Raw genomic sequence first — 9,188 nt, 5'->3', positions numbered from 1 at the left:
ATTTTCTGTCATAGGTAGTAGTATCCATTACGAACTTCAAATACCAAGTTTGAAACAATTCCGGCGAATAATGTCGCTAAAATCACCAAAACACCGAATCTCGGGAGGCGCCGTTACAGACAATTTTCTGTCGTAGGCTGTAGTATCCGTTGCAAACTTCAAATACCAAATTGGAAACAATTCCGGTGAATAATCTCACTAAAATCAATAAAATACGGAATATCTGGAGGTGCCGTTATATTGGGGCTATGCGAAGACAATTTTCTGCCATAGGCTGTAGTATTCATTATCAACTTCAAATACCAAATTTGAATAATTTCCGGTGAATAAAGTCGCTTAAATCATCAAAATGCCGAATATCGGGAGCTACCGTTATATGGAGGCTATACGGAAACGTGGACCTGTACAGACAATTTTCCGTCATAGGCTGTAGTATACATTTCGAACTTCAAATACGAAATTTGAAACAATTCCGGTGAACAATGTCGCTAAAATCATCAAAATACGAATATCGGGAGGTACCGTAATATGGGGGCTATACGAAAGCGTGAACCTGCACGGATAATTTTCTGTCATAGGTTGTAGCATCCGTTACGAACTTCAAATACCAAATTTGAGACAATTCCGGTGAATAATGTCGATAAAATCATCAAAGTACCGAAAATAGGGAGATTCCGTTATATGAGGGCCATACCAAAACGGACAATTTTATACTTCAAGATTGTCATCTACAAAATCTTCTTAAATACCAAATTTGAAACAATTTTGTGAGTAAATGTGACTAGGATCATCAAAATACCGAATATCAGTGGGTATATAACAATGCCCTAAAGGAGAACGTGGACCTAAATATTCAATGTTCTGCCACCGGAGCTAGAACCCATTATGAACAACAAATACCAATTTTTAGACAAATCCGTTGAAAAATGTGACCAAAATCATCAAAATACCGAATATAGCGAGGTACCGTTATATGGGTGCTATACAACAGCGTGTACCTAAATGTTCCATGTTCTGCCGCCGGAGCTGGAACCTACAAATTATGTGAACTACAAATACCACTTTTTAGACAAATCCGTCGAAAAATATATCAAAAATTATCAAAATACCGAATATCGGAGGGTACCGTTATATTCATTATTCTTGCAAAATATTTCTCTTCAAAACCGTACTCTCTTTTCAAGTGAAGAATAATGACGCGAAGCTAGACATAGTTTAACCACAATTTTTACTTAACATAACTGTTGAAGCACCCTAACACACAAGTTTAACACAAGTCAAACTACTTTTGAAAACAACCACCATAGCTGTGAGCGTGACCACATACAACAACAACAAACAGTATTGAAAATACCATCGAATGATTTCATACATTGATGCGACTGTTACAAATATAGAATTATGTTAACAACAGCAAAAGAACAGCACACTACTAATGTCCATTACTGTGAGGGGCTGTTTTCTTAACAGAGCTGTTAGACACACAGCTAACATCAGGGGATATAGCTCAGTGGTAGAGCATTCGACTGCAGATCGAGAGGTCCCCGGTTCAAACCCGGGTGTCCCCTAGATTTTTTGTTAATTTTGATTTTTTTAAATCCGAGAGAGAGGCTTTGGTTTATGAAAAAAGAGTTTTTTTTAAATAAACAAGATTATTATATAATACTGTGATAGAATAAAAATAAGTCTACATTAATTTTTATTGTAATAACAGATAATTATTTAAAACAATAAATTATTGTTACACAAGAATATGGAATATAGATAAAGCAAATTTTTTACCCTCCACCATAGCATGGAAGGTATATTAAGTTTATCATTCCTTTTGTAACACCTTGAAATATACGTTTATATACAAAGCATATATATTCTTGATCAGCATAAAATTCTATGTCGATTTAGCCCTGTCCGTCCGTCTGCTGTAATCACGCTACAGTCTAAACGAATTAAGATAGGAAGCTAAAATTTTGCACAGATCCCTCTTTTGTCTGCAGGCAGGTCAAGTTCGAAGATATATCGGTCCACGATATTCGGTATTTTGATGATCTTAGCCACTTTTTCCAATAGAATTTTCTGAAATTCTACACAAGGAGTTTTTCGTGCCTACTATAGCACCCGAAAAAAATTGACTATATAGGTCTGCGAAATCGTATAACCTACATATAACGGTACCTCCCAATATTCGGTTCCTCCCGGTACCGGTAATCCCAATATTCGGGTACTATGTCTTTGTACATTTGTTTGTATCATGGAGAAGGAAGCGAGATAGGTATCAGATATCGAATACAGCCCAGAAATACATCTGCCAAATTTTATCAAGATCGGTTCAGATTTGGATATAGCTCCCACATATACCTTCAACCGATTTCGGGTTATTTGTGCACTAAATGGACTATATCAGCCCAAATTACCTGAATTTTGGCACATCCGGCCTAATTCAGTCTCGAAGGAAGTACATCAAATTTGATCGGTTCAGATTACATAGCTATAGCACCCATATATATGTTTCATCCGATTTGGGGTTTAAACCCCTCAGATTCGTAATATGCACTCCACAACAATGATATTTGGTACCAGATATCTTATTGAGCTCGAAAATACCTTTGCCATATTTTTATCGAGATCGGCTCAGATTGTCATATAGCTCCCATATATATCCTTATTGTGATTTCAGGTTTATTTTGAAAATAATGGCTAATATCAGCCCAAATGGAGTGAATTTCGGGACGTACGTTGCCATTGGTGGAACTCGGTCCCGATATATATTTTTTTCTCCGAAAAAATTGGTTAAATCGATTCAGAATTGGATATGTCTCCCATATATTAATTTCCTCTAAAACCAAATTGTAACTGCTCTTAAGCCAAAGTTTGATAGGTGGTATGATTTACTTCAAATAATTCGTTTGATACAGGAGCTCTACTAAATATTCATGGTAGTAGTGTAGGGTATCATGTAGTCGGCCCCGTCCGTTTTGACTTTTCCTTACTGGTCTTGCAAAATGCAAAAGAGATTTATTTTAGGAAAATAATAAAAAAACGAGTAATACCTATAAAAAATTGTAATTTCTAGGATATACCTATCGAGGCACTGACGTATTTAAAAATTGCCGAACATAAATCCTCAACTGTAAACCTTAAACAAAATGTATACCGAACAGCGCAACATTTATAGTCCAAAACGCATAAAAAATAAAACAAAGTGCCAAAGATGAAAATAAATTTGAATTTCTGCTGAGCCAGAGCATGAATGTTATAAAACAAAAAAATTGAATAAATTCAAATAAAATATGTACGGCACACACACATCTCAGTGACCAAGTGTGCCGTCGCCGCCAAATTCCGCAGTTGAAATTAAATAAACATTACCCATAAACATCAGCATCAGTAGTCACATCACAAGTTTCAACGCCCGCACAACAAAACAAACCTAGAACATAAATTTCGCACTTTGGAATTTGTGTCGGAGAAGGATAATGGCGCAAAGAACAGAGAATTCCACTGGAAGTGGTGGAGTCTGCATTGCAAATGCAAAGCTTAACACAAAGCCCTGAAAGTGATTTGTGTGTATGTTCGTGACGCGTTGATTCAATTCTTGTTGGCAAGTCATGGCTGGAGCACTGCCAGCCTGCAAGCAACCCACCCACTGCCATCCATAAACTATCAATTGCATAAAATGCCAATTTAGACCACATGCCGGGAATAGTTGCATGCATTCAAGTCATTCGAGTATGAAAAACTAAAGTTAAAATAATACGCAAATGCAAGTGAAAGAAATATAGAAAAAAAATATTTCTTTAGGAACGCGAAATAAGAAAATTGCATGCCGTCATATACTTATGCATGAATATCTTCACATACATAAGAGCTGATTGACAGATCGATTTATCACCTCGAAAACTAATCGAATTCATTTGCATTAAATGCCATGGAAAAGAGGGTATATTAAATTTGTCATTCTGTTTGTTACGTAGAACGTAAAACTAATATATGGGAGGCATATCCAATTCAGAGTCGATATTGACAAAATTTGACGGACATTACTATACTACATACATATACATATCACTTGGAGAAGGATTATATTTTAAACAAGTTAAAAAGCAGTAAGTTCGGGCTGGCCGAACTTTCAATACCATCCACCATTTGGAACGAATTTGGATATTTTCGAAAAATAAGATCCGTTAAAAATTTGTTAAAATTTTAATAACACCGAATATATCCGTTATATTGAGATATATACGACGTGGATCTACATAGGCATTGTTTGTCATAAGCCATTACCATATTCAAATTCGAAACTTTAAATTAACGGTGAATAATGTTGGTAAAATCATCAAAATATATAGGGATATATATATATAGGGAGGTACCGTTATATCGGAGCTATACGAAGACGGAACCTTCAAAGACAATTTTCTGCCACAGACTGTAGCATCCATTACGAACTTCAAATACGACTTCTCAAACAATTTCGGTGAGTATTGACCTAAAATCGTCAAAATACCGAATATAGGGAGATACTGACATATGGGGCCTATACGAAGACATGGACCTGCATAGACATTTTTCTGTCACAGACTGTAGTTCCCATTACGAACTCTAAATACGTAATTTGAAACAATTCCGGTGAATAATGTCGCTAAAATCATCAAAGTACCAAATATCGAGAGGTACCGTTATATGGAGGCTATACGAAGACGTGGGCCAGCACAGACAATTTTACATCTTATGCTGTAGTATCCATTTCGAACTTCAAATACCAAACTTTGAACAATTCCGGTGAATAATGTCGCTAACATAATCAAAATACCGAATATCGAGAAATACCGTTATATGGGGGCTATATGAAAACGTGAACCTACATGGCCCATTTACGAACTTAACCTGCCTACTGGCAAAAGTAGCATGTGTGCACTTCAATTCGTTCGAAAGATAGCGTTATTACAACAGACAGACGGACGGACGGACATCGCTAAATCGACTTAGAATTTTACGCTGATCAAGAATATATATACTTTGTTGGGTCTGACATGAATATTTCGAGGAGTTACAAACGGAATGACAAAGTTAATATACCCTCCATAGGATGGCGGAGGGTATAAAAAATACATATTGGAGCCGAGTTCCACCAAATGGAAATGTACGTTCCGAAATTTACTTCATTTGGGATGATATTAACCATTATTTGCATAAAAAATCTGAAATCGGATTAAGAATAGTTGGGAGCTAGACGATCTTGATAAAATTTGGCAAAGATATTTCCGAGCTCTATAAGATATCTGTTGTCGAATGCATATTACGAATGTGGGGGACTTAAACACCCAATCGGATAAAACATGTATATGGTAGCCATAGCTATATCTGAACCGATTTTCTCCAAATTTGATTTACTTGATTCTTCACTGAATTTGGTGCGATGTGCCAAAATTCAGGTAATTTTGACTGATATTGGCTATTTGGTGCATCCGAAATCGGTTGAATATATATATGGGGGCTATATTTAAATCTGAACAGATTTTGATACAATTTGGCAAAGGTATTTCTGGACTGTTTCTGATATCTGGGACCAAATATGATTCTCGTAAAGTGCATATTACGAATGTGAGGGACTCAAACACCTAATCGTATGAAACTTATATTGGAGCTATAGCTATATCTGAACCGATTTTCTCCAAATTTGATTTACTTGCTTCTTGACTGAATTCGTTGGAATGTACCAAAACACTGGTCATTTGGATTTATATTAGCCATTTAGCACACATTTAAATCGAAATCATTTGAAGATGTATGGGAGCTATCATCAAAAACTGATCCGATTATCGCCAATTTCAATAGGGTTCGTTCTTGGACCAAACAAAATTGTTCGGAAAATTTCATCTTAATCGGAAAGACGGACAGACGGATAGACGGACTGACCTGCATAAATCGACTCAGAAAGTGATTCTATGAAGATCCTCAAAAGTAACTATGAGTCTAACCATGGTACAATAAAAAGGTAAGGTAGAGCACTCAGCGGATTACAATTTTTTTCTAAGTGTGCCCGACTTCTGCCAATTTTGTGAACGTATTTATTATTTTCAAAACCAATGATTGGAAGACCCGTACATTGCGGCGCGCGCATTAATGCTGTTAACAAGTTTACCCATGAAATTTAAGGATTGAATAGTTTGGATCATATTTTTCAGAGAAAATCCAGGTTATTCATTCATTTTTCCCGTTATATAAATCTTTTTAAAAATGAGGAAAAATATGAAAAAAAAATTAAAACAACTTGTTGTATATAATTTTGAATGAGTCTAACAAGGAAGCGGGCATAGCCTTAGGGCTGTATTTCTGTAGGTCTACGAAGCTATTCTGCCTCCTTATTGTACCATGGGTCTAACCATAGACAAATAAAAATATAGATAACGAAATGCTCTCTCCGTTCATCTCCGAAAAAATTCGGATCAAGAGATGTCGTTTATAACGTTTCAGGGGTTTGAGTGATAATATTGAAATCATACAATTCATATATCATAAACTATAAGGATATTTATAATTTAAATTTTTTTCCATAATAAAACATAAGTGAAAACTACGAGATGGCATCGAAAATATGGAAATATCCAGTGAAATTCTTGAAAAACCATAAAATTGACTATGATGAGAGCCGCCTTGATAAAAAGATAAAACTAACTTTTCGTTGTCTATGGGTCCATCCATGGTAGAAAAATACAGGTAGATGCATCAACGCTTGGGAACATTGATATGTCAAAAATTTTGAAATGTCTTTTCAAATATAGGTCGATTTTTATTTGTTTTCTTATACGACGTCATTCGGAGGAGTATAATGCGTGTTTTTCAACAATTTTTATAAATTTAAATAATTTTTCATTCAACATTTTCAATTCCAAAATTGGTTTGCCAGTTCATTGTCCCAACAGCTGTGTGCCGAAGCGCCCACCTATATTCTTACCATGGGTCCGTTCTATCTCCCACTTCCCTCTCCATGTTACAAACAAAGGCACAAAGACTTAACACCCCTACCACTACGTGGACGTAGGGTATAAGGGAAACATCAAATTTATTAAATTAAAAAGAACAACCACTCAGAAGTCGTTCTATCCGTTTGAATCGAGCGATCATCGAAGAAACAATGCCACCAATGGAATTCCGAAGAGACCCCAAAAGAATGGCAAAGTTCAAAACCTCACGCTACAGATAGAACGATGTACCTCCTCATCGCAGGTTGATGGTTTTCCATTTTGCAATGAAAGTAATTGAAGACTGACTACAGAAATGATCCTGTGAAGTATAGTCTTAACTTCTCAACGCCAACAGTCAACTTTATTAGGTGGGCTGAAAATGAACTGATTGAGAATTAAAAGAAAGCAACTGAATCACACGATTTGTACGAATGTTAACGAATACACATCTTCTAGTGTGAAATACTACTAAAATAAGCAGTTGTGATCGCCGCCTTGTGTGTTTGGCCTGATGTGGTGACGATCAACAACAACAACACACATTCACACATATCTAATGTGAGCAGTGTGTGCTGTGGCCGTTGTTGTTGCGAACGAGACAATAAACATCTAGAAATAGAAGCATATGCTTGTTGTCGATCGATGGGTTGTATTTTTGTTGTTGTTCCGCATTTGTTGTGTTTTTCTTACAGTAGGTATTTACTGTAAAATGTAGATTAAAAAACAAATAGATGTTTAAATTTACAATTGTGTGTATAAATTTAATTATGTGTTTTAATTTACAACGTAAAATGAAAAATGTACAAAGAGACCCGATGATTTTGATAGCATTTAACTCTATTGATTGCCGAAGAGGCATTTTTGTTTGAGATCCCATAAAGAATAACTAATTTTATTATTCTACGTAGAGCTCCTCAAGAATTCTTGTTCTATGCCTAGGGTGATTTGTAAAATACTTAAGCACAACTAAATGAGCTGCGGAAAATGTTCAGTAGAGGTCTAAAACTTGGCATTGCTCCCTTCGAATGTAAAGGTTTAGAACCATTTCTACATAAAATAATTTTAATTTGGTTTATTTTCGTTGCTTAAACAATGGTTGTTATCTTATTGATAACACTGTGCGACAAATTTTAATCTGTTTCTTTAATTACGGAAAAATCGCGCAGATAATGAAATTAGAGTTAAAAAAAGGAGACACGTGTATCGGCGTTTTGAAAGTTTAGATCCAAAAATAACCAAAATAGAGGGGGCGAATTGCGCCCTCGGAGTAAGCTTTCTCGGAATCCGTTCATTTAAGGAAAATATTGTCTTCGTCAATATTGCATATAACAAGTAAAATACCTTTCACCATTTGGAACAAATTTGGCAATTTTCAAAAAAAGTAAAATCCGTTAAAAATTCTGTTAAAATCTTAAAAATACCGAATGTAGCCGTTATATTAGGGTCTATACGACTACGTGGATCTGGATAACATTTGCCATAAGCCATTACAATATTCAAATGCGAAACTTGAAAAAAATGTCGGTGAATAATGTAGCTAAAATCATCAAAATACCTAATATCGGGAAGTACTGTTATATGAGAGCTATACGAAGACGTGGACCTGCAAAGACAATTTTCTGTCATAGGCTGTAGTATCCACTACAACCTTCAAATACGAAATTTGAAACAATTCCGGAGAATAATGTCGGTATATGGGGGCTATACGAAGACCTGGACCTGTATAAGTTATTTTCCGTCACAGGCAGTAGTACTCGTTACGCAGTGCAAATACGAAATTTGAAACAATTGCGGTGAATAATGTAGCCAAAATCATCGAAATACCGAATGTCGGGATGTACCGTTATATAGGGGCTATACGAAGACGTGGACCTTCACAGACAATGTTCTGTCATAGGCTGTAGTATCAGTTACGAACTTCAAATACCAAATTGCAAACAATTGCGGTGAATAATGTCGCTAAAATTATCAACATACCGAATATCGGCAGGTACCGCTATATGAGGACTATACGAAGACGTGGAACCGCACAGACAATTTTCTGTCATAGGCTGTAATATCCATTGCGAACTTCAAATATTAAATTCGAAACAATTCCGGTGAATAATGTAGCCAAAATCATCGAAATACCGAATACCGGGATGTACCGTTATATGGGGCTACACGAAGACATTACGAACTTCAAATATCAAATTTGAAACAATTCCGGTGAATAATGTAGCG

The 9,188-nt window shown here is 35.8% G+C and overlaps 2 non-coding genes across 2 annotated transcripts; one reads left to right on the top strand and one right to left on the bottom strand.

Moving 5' to 3' along the window:
* Positions 1 to 1,496: 1,496 nt before the first annotated feature.
* TRNAC-GCA (transfer RNA cysteine (anticodon GCA)) lies at positions 1,497 to 1,568 on the top strand. Its single transcript has one exon. It is a non-coding gene; the product is annotated as a tRNA-Cys (tRNA).
* A 5,515-nt stretch (positions 1,569 to 7,083) lies between these two features.
* Positions 7,084 to 7,301, bottom strand: LOC131803815 (small nucleolar RNA U3). The gene has a single exon (XR_009342786.1). It is a non-coding gene; the product is annotated as a small nucleolar RNA U3 (small nucleolar RNA).
* Positions 7,302 to 9,188: the final 1,887 nt, after the last annotated feature.

Source organism: Musca domestica, unplaced genomic scaffold (assembly GCF_030504385.1).
Source record: "Musca domestica strain aabys unplaced genomic scaffold, Musca_domestica.polishedcontigs.V.1.1 33, whole genome shotgun sequence".
In the NCBI taxonomy this organism is placed as follows: Eukaryota; Metazoa; Arthropoda; class Insecta; order Diptera; family Muscidae; genus Musca; species Musca domestica.
The sequence above is the reverse complement of the archived record's forward strand: the minus strand, read 5'-3'. Positions and strand labels throughout refer to the sequence as shown.